Raw genomic sequence first — 14,618 nt, 5'->3', positions numbered from 1 at the left:
ATTCCTTCCCTCCAGCGTATCAACCGAACCACACAGCTTGGCGTCATCAGCAAACCTGCTGAGGGCACACTCAATCCCACTGTCCACGTCAGCGACAAAGATGTTGAACAAGACCGGTCCCAGCACCGATCCCTGAGGAACACCACTCGTTACTGGTCTCCACCTGGACATTGAGGCATTGACCACAACTCTTTGCATGCAGCCATCCATCCAGTTCTTTATCCACCGAGTGGTCCATTCATCAAATTGATGTCTCTCCAATTTAGAGACAAGGATGTCGTGTGGGACAGTGTCGAACGCTTTGCGCAAGTCCAGGTAGATGATGTCAACTGCTCTACCCCTGTCCATCAGTTCTGTAGCCCCATCATAGGCCACCAGATTGATCAGGCAGGATTTCCCCTTAGTGAAACCATGCTGGCTGTCACCAAGCACCTTGTTGATTTTCATGTCCCTTAGCATGCCTTCAGGAGAATCTGCTCCAAGATTTTGCCAGGCACAGAGGTGAGACTGACTGGGCTGTAGTTCCCTGAGTCATCCATTTTCCCCTTCTTGAAAATGGGGGTTTTATTTCCCTATTACCAGTCGTCAGGAACTTCACCTGACTGCCATGATTTTTCATATATGATGGACAGTGGCTTAGCAACTTCATTCGCCAGCTCCTTCAGGACCCGCGGATGGATTTCATGAGGTCCCATGGACTTGTGCACATTCAGGTTCTTTAGATGGTCTTGAACCAGATCCTCTCCTACAGTGGGCCCAAGGTCTTCATTCTCACAGTCCCTGCGTCTGCCTTCCAAGACTTGGGTGGTGTGGTCAGAGCATTTGCCAGTGAAGACCGAGGCAAAGAAGTAATTCAGAACCTCAGCCTTCTCCAAATCCAGTTCTCCTGACAGCTTCTAGAGGCGGCCTACGCTGTCCCTAGTCTGTCTTTTATTCACTACGTACCTACAGAACCCCTTCTTGTTATCCTTAACATCCATAGCCAACTTTAATTCCAACTGGGCCTTAGCTTTCCTAACCTGGTCCCTAGCTTCCCAGACAACATCCCTGTATTCTTCCCAGGCCGCCTGTCATTTCCACCTTTTATAAGCCTCTTTTTTCCTTCAAATTTTCCTCAGCAGCTCCTCATCCATCCAAGGAGGTCCCCTGGCCTTCCTGCTGCACTTCCTTCTACTCGGGATGCAACACTCCTGAGCTTGTATTTAGAGACAATAAGCAACATTTTTTTCCTGAATTAATAGTAGAATGATAACTTTCACAAGAAGTGAATTTGCTTTGTATTACAGTTGCATATAAAACCAGGATAATACATTTTAAGAGACATGCTTGGAGAAGGACATCTTTAATAAAAAGGACAGGAATTTTTCCATGCATAAAATGCAAACTTCTTGCAAAATAAAATGGACATGGAGATAAGATACATAACATTTGGCCTCACATCTACATTCTGTTGTGAGAAATCTCACCACAGACACAAACTCCTCTGTGTTGAATATATTCATGTTGAGTTCAAAATCTACAACAGTTTCAAATTCATGTGTAAACTGCAGTGTTGTCTAAGACCTTTTTCTCTACTGTTTTGTAAAATGAAATCCAAAGGGAAATAAGAAAAACCCACAGCCTCTCTATCAGTCCCATCTCCAGCACTGCATTATAGGAGAAAGTTTCAGTTACATCTCCCAGAAAAACCTCAGGGCTATGAATAAAGGCAAGGGACTGAAAACTCTGTGTTTAACACTGAAACAGTAATGAATAAGTCAGCTCTTCCCCAAAAGTGTCTGGAAAAAACAGCATCAGAAATCTCTGTGGATCAATCAACCTTAGAGTAAATTACCACCTTTAAGAAAGTCACACAACAAGGCCGGTGTTGTACTGCAACCAAAGACAACCAGTCAATCAAACCAAAGAAATCCTGAAACATCACTCCACTGAGAGCTTTAACTCTGGGGAAGTGTACCTGCTAACAACAGCAACTGGATTATTTTCAAGAGCTTAGACAAAAGGAACATGCATTTCCTCTTGCATATAGCAATTTCTATACATTGTTATGGGTAAGAATTTTCTGGTCTCATAAAAAAAAACAGCAGTATCTGAAACAACAAATATAACAATCTCTGTATCCAAAGAACTATTATTTGATGAGTTTTATGACTTCTCGTTTAAGGATATTATTTGCCCTGAATTCTTACCAACTATTAGATAAACAAGACATTACAGAGGAGGAGCTGGAATGGAAGCAAAATTCCTCACATAAATTACTTATTCCCTTAAGGGTGTTATTTGAAAGAATTCTTGAAGGCATATGGCTGAGCCACCACAGCAGTGCCTGGGGGAACCCCTACATGTGACACAACACGTGTCAGTATTTACTAGGATACACCAAGATGAACCTCTGGTTTTTTGAAGACAACTCCCAGAATTTTGTGGAATTTATTGGTTTTTAGAAAGGAGGAAAATTCTTGGAATCGGTCACAGCTACAAAAGATACAAAGCACTTACTAGAGAAATAACTTATGCTAAGTTTTTGCTAGAAAAATCATACAACCCAACAACAGTTTCAGATTCAGTTCTCTCTCATAAAAAGAGACAATCCTCCTTTTGAAGATATTTTCAGTGCAAGTTAAGGGATTCACAACTGGGAGGAAGGAAAGAAATTGAGAGTTTATTTTGCTTTCTTACTGCCAGGTGCTAGAATTTTCACAGTGAATCCACTGCTGATTCATTAAAATATATCCCCTCAAAGTTCATTTATTATCCAGAGAGACTGCTTCAGCAGCAAATCAGAACTGCTCCATGATTTTTTCAGGCCTCATAATTAAGTAATAATTATTAATTCAGTAATAAATAAATTACATGCAGACATATTTCGAAGTACACAAGCGCTGTGCACAGCCAAGAAACTACGTGCATCCATGTACACAGGGTTTTTCATTAGCTTGGCTTTTACAGGCATAGATTCAAAATGTCATGTATTTAGCTATGTGCCTCAGAATGCTCCATGTAACTACTCAAAGTTTGTACATAATACTCAGACATTGCAGAAACATCTCCAAGTGATTTATTCAAACTCATGCAGTTGTAGCACTTGCTATAAATGTTTTAGACTTTGATACACGGTTCAGTGTTCTTATCATTCTGATAACTTTACTGTAAATATTATTTTAAAATAAAATTATCTTGAATTCCTTACCTCCGCCACTTACAGATTAAAGTCAATGTACTAGGATCCCTCTGACTGACTGTACCAACACCAACTTTACATCAATGAAACTTCCATTAATGCAGAAAGCATTATTGCGAATTATGACTGATTTCATGGAAGTTAAAAGAAAAGAATATTGGATGATGTTTTTCTAGGCAGGGAACACATAGGTCATGTCTAATAGAAAGATTTAGCTTATTTCAAGAGTGAATTAAAAAAAAAAGAAAAAAGTCAGTTTTAATATTGTATTTATAATAAGATTACAGAAATCAGAGAAAAATACAGTTTGGGAAACACCTTTGGAAGTCAGGTAGTCCAAACACCAGTTTAAAATGAGGTAAGGTTACCTACCTTATACCATCTACAGTAAGAACTCAGTAGGTTTAAGGGGTCTGTTCCATGTTGCTTCCCCGTGCCCTCCACTGGGTCTCTCCAGGATCTCCCAGGGTGCCTTATCCTTCACTCATCATATTCCAGCCTGCACCTCATCCAAGCCCAGGATATTTTTTTTACCAGATCTCTATTAGCCCTCAGCACCACCTGCACCTCCAGCTGTCTAGCTTCTGTTCTACCAGCTAGAGCTCTGGAGTACTTGCTGCAGGCTTTTGCTGGTCTGTTACTAAATTCTCCTTTCTGGCTTTCTGCTTAAGTTTTGGGCCATAACTAACACATATTACCACTTCAAAGCAGCATCAACAAATAATGTCAAATCAGCACAGATCCCCAAAAATGCAGCTGAAAGCTCCCTTTCTGAACAGCGAAAATGAATTGGGAGCTGAAAGAAAATGTACTCTTTAAGCTATGCCAAATCAAGTTCTTTAAAAACAGAAGATTTTTTAATATTAGGAAAGTACTCTTGAATAATAAGAATGATTTTTATAAAACAAAGAAAATGTAACAAAAACTAACAAGAAACAATAACATACTGGAGAACCCAAACTGATGTTTGTCTGGATTTGAAACAGTTAAAAACTTTGTTTTTAAATCATTAAAACATACAGGGACACTGTCAGAGACCATAACTGAGCAGACATATCACTTGCATAATTTTAGAAAGCAAATGTGCTTTGTCACGAGCTTTATAGCCTGCAAACATCAATTGCATCAGGTTTTCTCCCTCAAATGTTGCTAAAGAATTTTATTTTTATTTTCCTTTTGCAAATAAGAGAATACATCAGAGAAGGAGGAAGAGAAAAAAGTACCTGCCTACCACCACCCCATAAGGATACAGACGGTGAAAACTGGCTACAGAAGCAAAATTCGTAAAGCAAGTACAGCCAGACCCCTTTCAGTTCTTCCTTCTGACCAGACAGACTCCCTGTGCCTCATTTAATGTGCTCATTATTGTAATCTGAGTCTACTTTTTGTGCCTAATTTCCTAGCGAGGCTCAGCTGCTCTTCTGCAAATGGATACAGGCTAGGGGCTATCAGTAAAACGTGGCTCCGGCTGTAGTGACATGGGGACAAAAATTCCCAAATCCATTCTACATCTTTGTGCACCCTTAAAATGGAAAACTGCATCAGCATACACCATCACAGGGATGTGCAGCAAGATGTTCTTCTTGAAGAGGTTCACCTGTCAGTTTCAAAGGGATTTAGCACCTCCCGTATATTATTGAACTTTCACATATATCAGAAAAAAACCTGTTTACTCATGACATCCATTAAAAAGCCACAGAAGCAGAATAAGCCTTTAAAATTGAGATGAGAGTTCAATATCAATTATTCCTTTCAGTTCAACAGCCTAAAATGAAGTGCTGTGCTACTACAAGAGATTTTGAGGCTGTCAACCACATTGGCAAAGTTCACTATCTTGGTCCCACTGAACATGATAGCATGAGAAGGAAAAAGAAAAAATATGCTAGAATACTCGACACCATGATGGCGATGTCAGAGGAGATAACAACCAAAGCAGACATACAAGAGACACTTAATTTTCATGACAAAGCCTTGCTAGCCTACTTCCAGCTAGAAGTTGACTCTTTACAATTTTTATCGTCAAACACGGACTGCCCTTTTTCTTTCCCCTCACTCACTAAGGTAGTATAACATCTGTTTATATAAACTGCACCCTCAAATAAACACATGAGTAGATGTATTTATGACATAAGGAATTGAAGCACTGTTAATTTCCTAAGTTTATAAAGCAGTTCATATAAAAACCCCCAAGTAGTAAGAATATTAGACAAACACAAAAGTGTTTACTAATTATTTGTAAAAAAGATCTTTTTTGGCCTCAGTTAAGATATCTGAATTCACATTTCTGCCTTATCATGACCTAGGCTTTGAAGCTTCCAGGATATTGGCAACATCTGAAAAGAACATTATCTGACATTTAGTCCTGGGTGATCTACTTAGATAGGTCATTCCAAGATAAAAATGGTAGCGAGTTTTTTCTGCAGAAATTGCAACCTGGCCTCAGTTATAGTTTAGTAATTAATCAGTTACATATTTTTTATACAGAAGATTAAAGTGCTTTCATAGTTGAACAAGAAAAACAGATATTTACAGATGTGTGGGAACACAAATTTACATACAAGAGGCAGGAATCTGCAATAGACCAAGCCTGGAAACTAATTATCAACTTGGAATTAGCAGGTCTATACACCAAGTAACTTTTTAAAAAGCCTAAATCATAAGACAAAATAGAATACATGAAATAACTATTTGTGCAGATTGTAACATTTATTTTTTGTTTCAATTTAACTCAGTATTCTGAAGCAAAACCTATTGAACCCATCATTTGACTTCACTGAAAATTTTTACCAATCTGGAACAGTTGATCAAACTCAGCTTAAGACAGCTTCCTCCTCTTTCTACAGTATTTTATTATTACTGATGATATACGTTAAAAAAAAAAATCACAGATACATTCAAATCCAACCTTATTGTCAAAAAGCAGTATGATCTACAAACAAAAATACAGTAAATACAAGGGAATGAATCCTGTCATCTGCATATGCCATCCTGGGCAATTCAATTAATACAGCACAGTGATACTAAACACATTTATGCACATTTCTGTAAATTTACAAAACCCACTACTTTTTATAAATACACTAATGTAAGATTGTGCCTTCTCTTTGACACTGTAGCTATGGAATATCCACAAGAATGTCTATCAAGCAAGGTGCCAGCAGGGTACAGATAAATCAAAATGTGTTAAAGATTCAAAGAAACCTCTCTAGCTGAAGCAGAAAATATATATAAGAAATATAGATACGCTAGCTGAACAGAGATGTAGGAACATGCAGAACATGGTAACAGATAACAAACAGCACAGCTGCTAGAGTGGATGGAATGAGAGGAAGCACTGATGGCCTTTTTCCTTATGACAAATTTATCACAAAAAGAAAACAACACAACAACCCAAACCAACCAAACAAACAAAACCAAAAACCAACCAAAACACAACAAAAACCAAAAAGAAAACAAACACACACCAAAAAACCACCACGAATTTCCGTCATTATTATTTTTAACTCAAGTGTTAACCAAACTGTTTCCACTATTACACCAGTGGCTGCAGTAAAGAGATATAAAGCACTTCCTTCGGTTTTCCTACACTTCCTAATAGTCAGGCCTATTTCACTACCGAATTTATTTCTATCATAAGTAAAACACAAAGGGGAAAAAAAGATTGTGAAAGAAATTTGGAAAAAAGGTTGCCGGAATATGAAGTAAATGTCATGGTGAAACTAGGATCACAGAACCATAGAATCAACTAGGTTGGAAAAGACCTTTAAGGTCATCAAGTCCAACCATTACTGCAGGAGACCACAGGTCTCCTTCACATATAAATAAGCCCTGCATTTCTTACACTCTGCTTGTTTTGTTTTGCTCAGTTTTGTTCTGGGATGTAATTCTTTTTAAAAGAGATTTTTTCCTATGACCAGAGTCTTTTCTGTAAATAAGATTAATTCTCTTAATTTTCAGCAGGCATTTTCAGACATTCAAATTATCATAAACCCGAATAATGGAACTTCAAGTCAGCTTTGGCAGTAGTTTTCTTTGGGGCTTGAATCAAAAAGTCTTTATATTTTCTGAAGTATTTGTTCTCCCTCATCCCTTTTTCTTCCTGACTTTCTATATTATTTGGGTCTATGTTGTGAGACAAGTCTGCATCAGAATTTATCTGACAGTACAGGCAGTCGTAAGGAATACAACAGGAAACCTTCCTCAACTTGCACAAAACCATACAAAGCCCAAAACACTGAAGACCTCAAAGGACAGGCGGAACATGTTTTTATTTACTTTTCATCTTCTTATTTACTTTACATCTCATGTTTTTATTTACTTTTCTTATTTATGCACTTTGTAACAAAAAAATGGATTAGATGAAGTTACCAAAACCAAAACCCTAAATTTAATACTACCCTTGCACTCACAGGGAAAATTATGGACAAAACCCACATACAACAGTATCCTGTAAAACAAAATAAAATCAGCAGAATGAAAAAGGAAACGTAAATCTGGAATAGTAATTTCATTTCATAAGCATTTTATTTCCACTGAAAATGTTATGCTCTCCATATTCAAATTTAGAGGTTCAAAATCAAGGTTGCACTGACTGATGTTGCCAGCTGATATATGAGTAAGAGACAGCAGTAAAACACTATACCACATTGCGTTGTTGAAAAATATTGAAATTTTGATAGTTATTAATGAAACATTACTATTAAGAATATTAGAATAAAACCAGGGAAATATATTCTGCAACCAATTTACCTGATTCAGAGCCCAGTATAAAGGATGGTACTGCTATGCGCAATGAGAAACAACTTGCAGCAACTAAGTATACAAGATTCTTGAAGATCAGCAAGTAAAGGACCAATCTCTATGAGCTATTTCATGATAACCTGTAGACAAAGATAAATGCATTCTGATGCAACCCACTCCTCTGGTCATTGACAACAGATATAAATTCAAAAGGAAATCATCTTTTTCCCCTTGTACTAGTATGATAGACATCCATATTTTCCCAAACATCATTAAGACTAGGAAGACAAAGTTGATAGTTCTATTGACCTAGTTTTTGATAAATTGTGAAATTTTCAAAATGTTTCCAATTATTGTATCAGCTGTGACTACATTAAAAAAAAAAAATCTCTGCCAAGTTCACACTATATTATCAGGGCCTGATACTTGGTAGAAATGAAAGCACATAGAAATGTGTCTGCCAGTAACACCTATTAGAAGCAACAGAATCATCTACGGGATTGTAAACACCAATTTCCCCTGCCTTAACTCCAGCGATTCACAACCTGTCTGAACAAGCCCACCTGGGCACTGCTGTGGTGCAAGTCAGGTTGAATTGAGCTTTGAGCAACATGATCCAGTGAAAACTGTCCCCATCTGTCTACGATGACAGTCCTGTCTGCCTGTCCCTGCCTGAAAGATGTCCCTATCTCCAATACAGAGAGGCAAATAACCTTTTGATAATTACAAGCCCCACCTCACAGTAGCACTTCACAGTCCCACTTCCATTAACACAGCATGATCAGCACCAGAAATCCTCAAAATTGATTTCTCTAACAGTTATCAGTATTTTTTAATCAAATCTAGAGCCATTAGGAACAGTTCCAGAAATTATACCTGTTATTCATTTACTTTGCAGCATAAAGCACCAGAGGAATAGAGGCAACCTACAAGCAAATTATTGAAAACACACCTGCAGCATAAGCATATAGAGCACAGATATTCCCCCCACTCTTCCAAGTCAGATTTGCAAATGAAATGAAAGCTGTATCACAAAGTGCCTTTTAAAAAATGATTTAAAGGAACCTAAAATGATATTCCAGGTGAAGGATTACTGGTAAAGTAAAAGGTTCAGCTTATGTAATATGCTATAACTAATATGGTACATGGACTAATCTATTGTTTGATACATATGGACTAATCTATTGCTCCTTGATGAAGGCACACAGCATTTTTTACTATGTATGCAGTAGTACAGAGTTCCCTAGAAACAAGGAAGTCTTTGCCCCAAAGTGCTACCTGATTGCAGAAAGCAGAGACTATACTGCACAACAGCAATTCAAGTTAAAAGAAACCGCAAGACATTTACAGAAAACGCTTTTTCAATTAAAAAAGCACTACACAAAGTACAGCAGCTGGTTTAAAAAAAAAGTATCTTTTTAATTTAATTTTTTTTTTAAACACAATTCACCATCATTTTCTTTTTCAGGAAAAAAGCAAGCAGCTGTTTCAGACCAGAGCATCAGAGCCATTGTACTTTTATCAGTACTGTGGAATGACACAGAGCTTCAAAACCTTCCTTGTTCCTTCCTTCCCAGTCATACAGAGGGAATAAATAATTTAATCATGTATTCATCAGCAAGAGGAATAGCCTATTAGTCTGTACCTGCACTCCTGCCTCCCCTCACTCGCTTCTCTTAGAACTCCAGAAGAGGTGGAAGTGTACATCTGTCTCTTTGTGTGTTTTTACAGCTCAGCCAAAAACCAGCTCTAGGAGCTTAAAAACACAAACAAACAAACAATCAAAACAAAACCCAAACCTGTGAATATCTTCAAATTCATACACAACTTTATAACATTAAAAGTGAGTAAAGAACCAGTATAAATGGAATGTTATAACATTTGGAAACAAACCATAAAATTCACCCTGCATGAGAAACTAGAAAAATGGCACTGAAACAATACCACTTCTAGAAAAATCAGTTACCAGAGACTTCTTCAATCATTAAACATCCATCTCCCCCTAAAAGATACCTATGAGACACATCACCATAATGGAAACCATGAAGAAGGGCTACAGGTTTTGCAAGCAGCTCATTTGCTGGTAAACAAATGCACATTTCTTAAATTACTTACAAAGTACCAAGCTACTGTCATTGACATATTTGTCCAAAGATGCAAGGAACACTGTCCTCAATCTCACTGATCAGGGGCAGATTATAAACAGAAAAAATTAAAGGATCATTCTTTTTTATTATTTCCATTTGAACTGAACAAGAATCCTTGTAAACAACAAATACAAATGGAGCAGCAACTAGCATCCTTGTCAAGTACCCTTGCCCAGCTTCTAGAGTTTTAACAGAAATGTTTTAACAATGTAAAAGCTTGAGAAACAGAAAAATATATCAGTGCTCTTAAATATACAGTACACCTGTGTTTGGCCCTAGAAATGATTGCATTTGCTTAAAAGAATGGGAGTTGCTGTTCTGATGCTTATGTTTGATGCTATTTGCCTTCTGTTTTATCTGCCTTTGTGATTCAGTTGCCACACTGACAACCAGTTCTCTAAAACCAAAAATACAGTCATCATTCCTCCAGGAATTTGAAATCTTATTATTTTTTTCTTACACTGAAAGCTGTGCCACGGAAGCTGTAGAAAATCAACCAAACAATCAGCAACACACACACACACACGCAGACCACCCCAAATCCTAACAAAAAACAAAAACCCTAAAAAATGCTTACAATATAAGCACTCAAGATTCACTTCTAGGACAGAGGTACTTTGGCTTCACTGCAGAACACCCTAATTCTGTATCTATGCCCCTCAGCAAAATGATGAGATAATTGTTCAGCATATGCATGCAGTACTATTTTAAAGTAATTCCTGTAATTTGTCATTTTAGAGTCATCAAATCCGTTTTTTAAATTAATAGAAACACTCTCTTACCCTCTGCATACCTTTACATTCTTAGGCATAGTCCATTTGGCCCTGTGTCCAACTCAAAGAAATCCACAAAAAGTAAAGCATTACGCAACAGGAAATGCATCATTTACAGCAATGTAGAAAAGCAGTACTTCTGAAAGGCTCTGGAAAACTTCCAGACTCCACAAAGAAGAAAGATGGAAAAGCGCAAGGCTATGATAATTTCTGTACTCTTTTCAGAAGATAAAACTTCTTGGAAAATGAGTGTCTGAAGGTTTTGTCAAGAACTGGATCAACTTTCTAGAAACAAGAAACAGTTTCATAGTGCCTCACCACAGTCCATTTCATGCTTTTGGACTTCTCTAAATTACCATCTCCGATATATTGGTGCACGTTTTATAAAAACAGTATGCATCTTATCCCTAACAAGAAAACCACTGTGATTATTTAGAAATGAAATAAACACAGATACTTTCACTCACAAGTGTAGATCATCACAAACCCAATCTCTGTTTACTTAGTGCAACAAAGCCTCTGGAAGTCATTTTATTCCTTTCCATCATCCACGAAGAAGTACATCATCACTACATGGAAGGAAAGAATTCTGCTTGAATTCAGTAAAAGGACAAAGACGCAGCAAGATGAAAATAAAATACGCCTCCAGGGATTGGGAGACGGAAGGAGAGTGAAGGAAAGAAAGACTAAGTAAGCGATCATGGCTATTTGGTGCTCCAAACAAATGGACTTTTCTTTCACTCAATTTATTAAATCTAATTAACAAAATAATCTTTTCTAAGCCATGGAAACTGCTACAAAATATCATTAAACATGAAACATCATTAAGTATTAACCACAAGTATCTACACACTGAAAGCTTTAAACTGCATCTTCTCCATGACAATCTGCAAATTGATACATCACTTGAAGGACATACTTGAGCCTTTAAGATTACAGAGGTAAGAAAAACATAACAATTATCACTGTTTTTACTTACTTTATATATATTCTTCAAAAGTTTTCCACAGCATCTTTTTAATTTTGAAATATCTTTTCCTACATAAAACTGAGGATCATGTTATTAATAAAATTAATAACATCAGAGTAAGTACAGATCTCTGTTTGCAAAAAGAGCTGTATACTCTTTACTATAGGGAAATATAGTAAATCCTTCTTAAAGGATCAGCCTGGAAACAGAAAAACAAGCTTCTGAGAATTAGGATCTATTATTGAATCTAAATGTACATTAACGCATTTTTCTTAGGAAATGTAGTATAAAATATATAGCTCAAAATTTTCTAACACAATGGTCCACTATTAGCTATAGTTATGTCTTTTGAAATCTCATGCACAGGCTACAGAAGAAACACAAACTGTCTTGATCAAGAATTTTGAACCCAACAGTGACAGGACTGACTGCAGACAGAGGCCTCTAAGACATACCGTGAAATAAGCTGAAGCTCAGCACAACCCATCACTACCACTGCTCTGCATGAAACCTGGAGTCCAAGTCCCAAGCAGTGTAACATAAAAGGAATTTTTTACAGGGACAGAAGAGAAGAGAAAAATAGATTACACCATGAAAATCTCTCTCCTACTGTCCTGGGTTCAGCAGTAGCAGTCATTTTTTATCCTTCTTAGTAGCTGGTGCAGCGCTGTGTTTTGACTTTCAGCCTGGGAACAGAGCTGAATAACACCGATGTTTTAGTCTGACCAAGGACTTTCTGAGCCTCATGCTCTGCCAGGGAGGAGGGAAAGCTGGGAGGAAGCAGAGACACGACACCTGACCCAAACTAGCCAAAGAGGTATTCCGTACCACAGCACGTCATGCCCAGGATGTAATGGGGAGTTACCCGGAAGGGCTAGGACTGGGTGGTTGGAGGATGTATTGGTCGGTGCTTGGTCAGGGTGGGGGGACGAGTTATCAGTCGACTGGTGGTGAGGTGCTGCATTCTCTTCCCTTATTATTTCCGTTATCATTGGTGGTAGCAGTAGTGATTTGTGTTATACCTTAGTTACTAAACTGTTCTTATCTCAACCCATGGGAGTTGCATTCTTTTCGATTCTCCTCTCCGTCCCTCCGGGAGTAGAGGAAGGGCAAGAAGGGGGGGAGTGAGTGAACGAGCTGTCTGGCTGGGTTTAAACCACGACACCTACCCATCAAGGAGCTTTATTCCTGGACAAGATCGCTCTGTGCTGAACCTCAGGCCTCTGTTTTAAATAAAGATCTTTCAGGTTTTGTTGCATTGGTATGGTGGGCAGCACCTTCACAGTACTCTTAACAAGAGAGGACTCCAAATATGAAGTTCTTCCATCCCCATTGCTCCTCCTATCAATATGTTTACCTAAGCAGTGCCTCCACATACAATTTCCCTCAGTAAGCATCACCTCCCTGTGACTGTTTTTAAAGCCCCATTCTCTCCTTCCTCTTGCCTTAGTTGTGCTGTATGCATTCAAAGACAACCAAGACTACAAGTACTCTTCCCAGTAATTCAGTAATCTCAACTTCTAAATAATGACACCACCCCCCTTCCCCCCCATCTTGGGGCAGGAATAGAAAAATTAAACCAGCTGTGTGCCAGATAAATAAATCCAGCAGCACTAGCAGCAAACCAGAAGGTTGTTTTTCAAACACGTTGTGGCTACACAGTGTGTAGCTACCTCTGTACCAATTAATCTGGCTATACATGTTAAAAACTAAAGTTATGGTGTATCTTCAAATCACTAACTTAATCTCAATTCCTCTGAGGTTTTCTACTTGAATATAAGCCTTGTTGCATGAGAAGTGTTTCCACATAGAATCAGGATCAAGATACAAGGGCTGAACAGCTCAGAAAAACACACCGCTTGCTAGACAACCACAACACCAATGCCAAGAAAACATGCAGCACCCAAGCACTAGGTACCAAAGAACTCACTGATGGATTCAGGGCAAAGAAGCTTAATTCCCTACTAAGAGGCAGACCTCCAAAACAAACGCTTTGCTGCTGGCTAACTAGCTGCTTAGGAGGCACGTTTCTCACTATTACAAAGAATTTGAGTGCCCACTAATCAAACCAGACGGCCAAGAGGTATAAACACATTAACTAAGCATTTGGGTACCAGAAGCAAAAAGCTCCTTCCTGTCTGCTGTCCCTTCAAGTATCAGACAGTTCCTCTACACAACTGCATCTAGCCCTGGAGTGCAAGGGCCACAGCGGGTGGAGGCAGCAGGATAAAATTCAGAAGGGAAATGCAGAGACACAAGGGTGGCTATAAGAAGGATGAGGTGTGAAACAGTCAAGAATTACTAACAGAATTAAAAGAAATGCAGCAAATGCAGTAGGAAGTGGAGCATGCAGCCTTTATGCAAATCCAGTGCTTAGAAATTATTTATACAGAGTAAAAATATTTGGGCAAAACACTTCTCAGGTATGTTGTAAATATTCTAAGACATGTATTATACATTCAGGAAACCTGGAAATATATTAATGAGCACATTAGTATTAAAAATTGCATACTTAAGGCACAAGAAAAAAACAACCCTTTTCAGTAACACCGTAGCAAGGTGAAGGGATATCTATAAAAGTTTTGTTAAGTTATATGCACTTTAACATAAGATCAATGGGAGTTTCAAGACTGTGTATGTTATTTGGTTACCTTTCTTCTACAGTATCTTTTCACTATATTTACTCATTTTTATATCAGGATGACCTGTACAGTAAATCATAGTAGTCCAGACACAAAGCCAGTGAGCCAGATGCAAAGGGCTTGCCCAGCTTTTCCCAGGAACTCAGGTTGCAAGACTTGGTGGTC

The 14,618-nt window shown here is 38.0% G+C and overlaps 1 long non-coding RNA gene across 1 annotated transcript in view; it reads left to right on the top strand.

The window, feature by feature from the left end:
• LOC133207071 (uncharacterized) overlaps nucleotides 1-9,648 on the top strand; it is a 92,010-nt gene extending 82,362 nt beyond the window's left edge. The window contains exon 3 of the long non-coding RNA XR_009723942.1: nucleotides 9,390-9,648. This is a non-coding gene — a long non-coding RNA (uncharacterized LOC133207071). The remainder of the gene's footprint in view (nucleotides 1-9,389) is intronic.
• The last annotated feature ends 4,970 nt before the right edge of the window (nucleotides 9,649-14,618 follow it).

The sequence above is a fragment of the Neopsephotus bourkii genome, unplaced genomic scaffold (assembly GCF_033783945.1).
Source record: "Neopsephotus bourkii isolate Nb327-2 ecotype Australia unplaced genomic scaffold, CSIRO-AGI_Nbou_v1 NB_196, whole genome shotgun sequence".
NCBI lineage: Eukaryota > Metazoa > Chordata > Aves > Psittaciformes > Psittacidae > Neopsephotus > Neopsephotus bourkii.
Note: the sequence above shows the minus strand (reverse complement) of the source record. Positions and strands in the feature narration are given on the sequence as shown.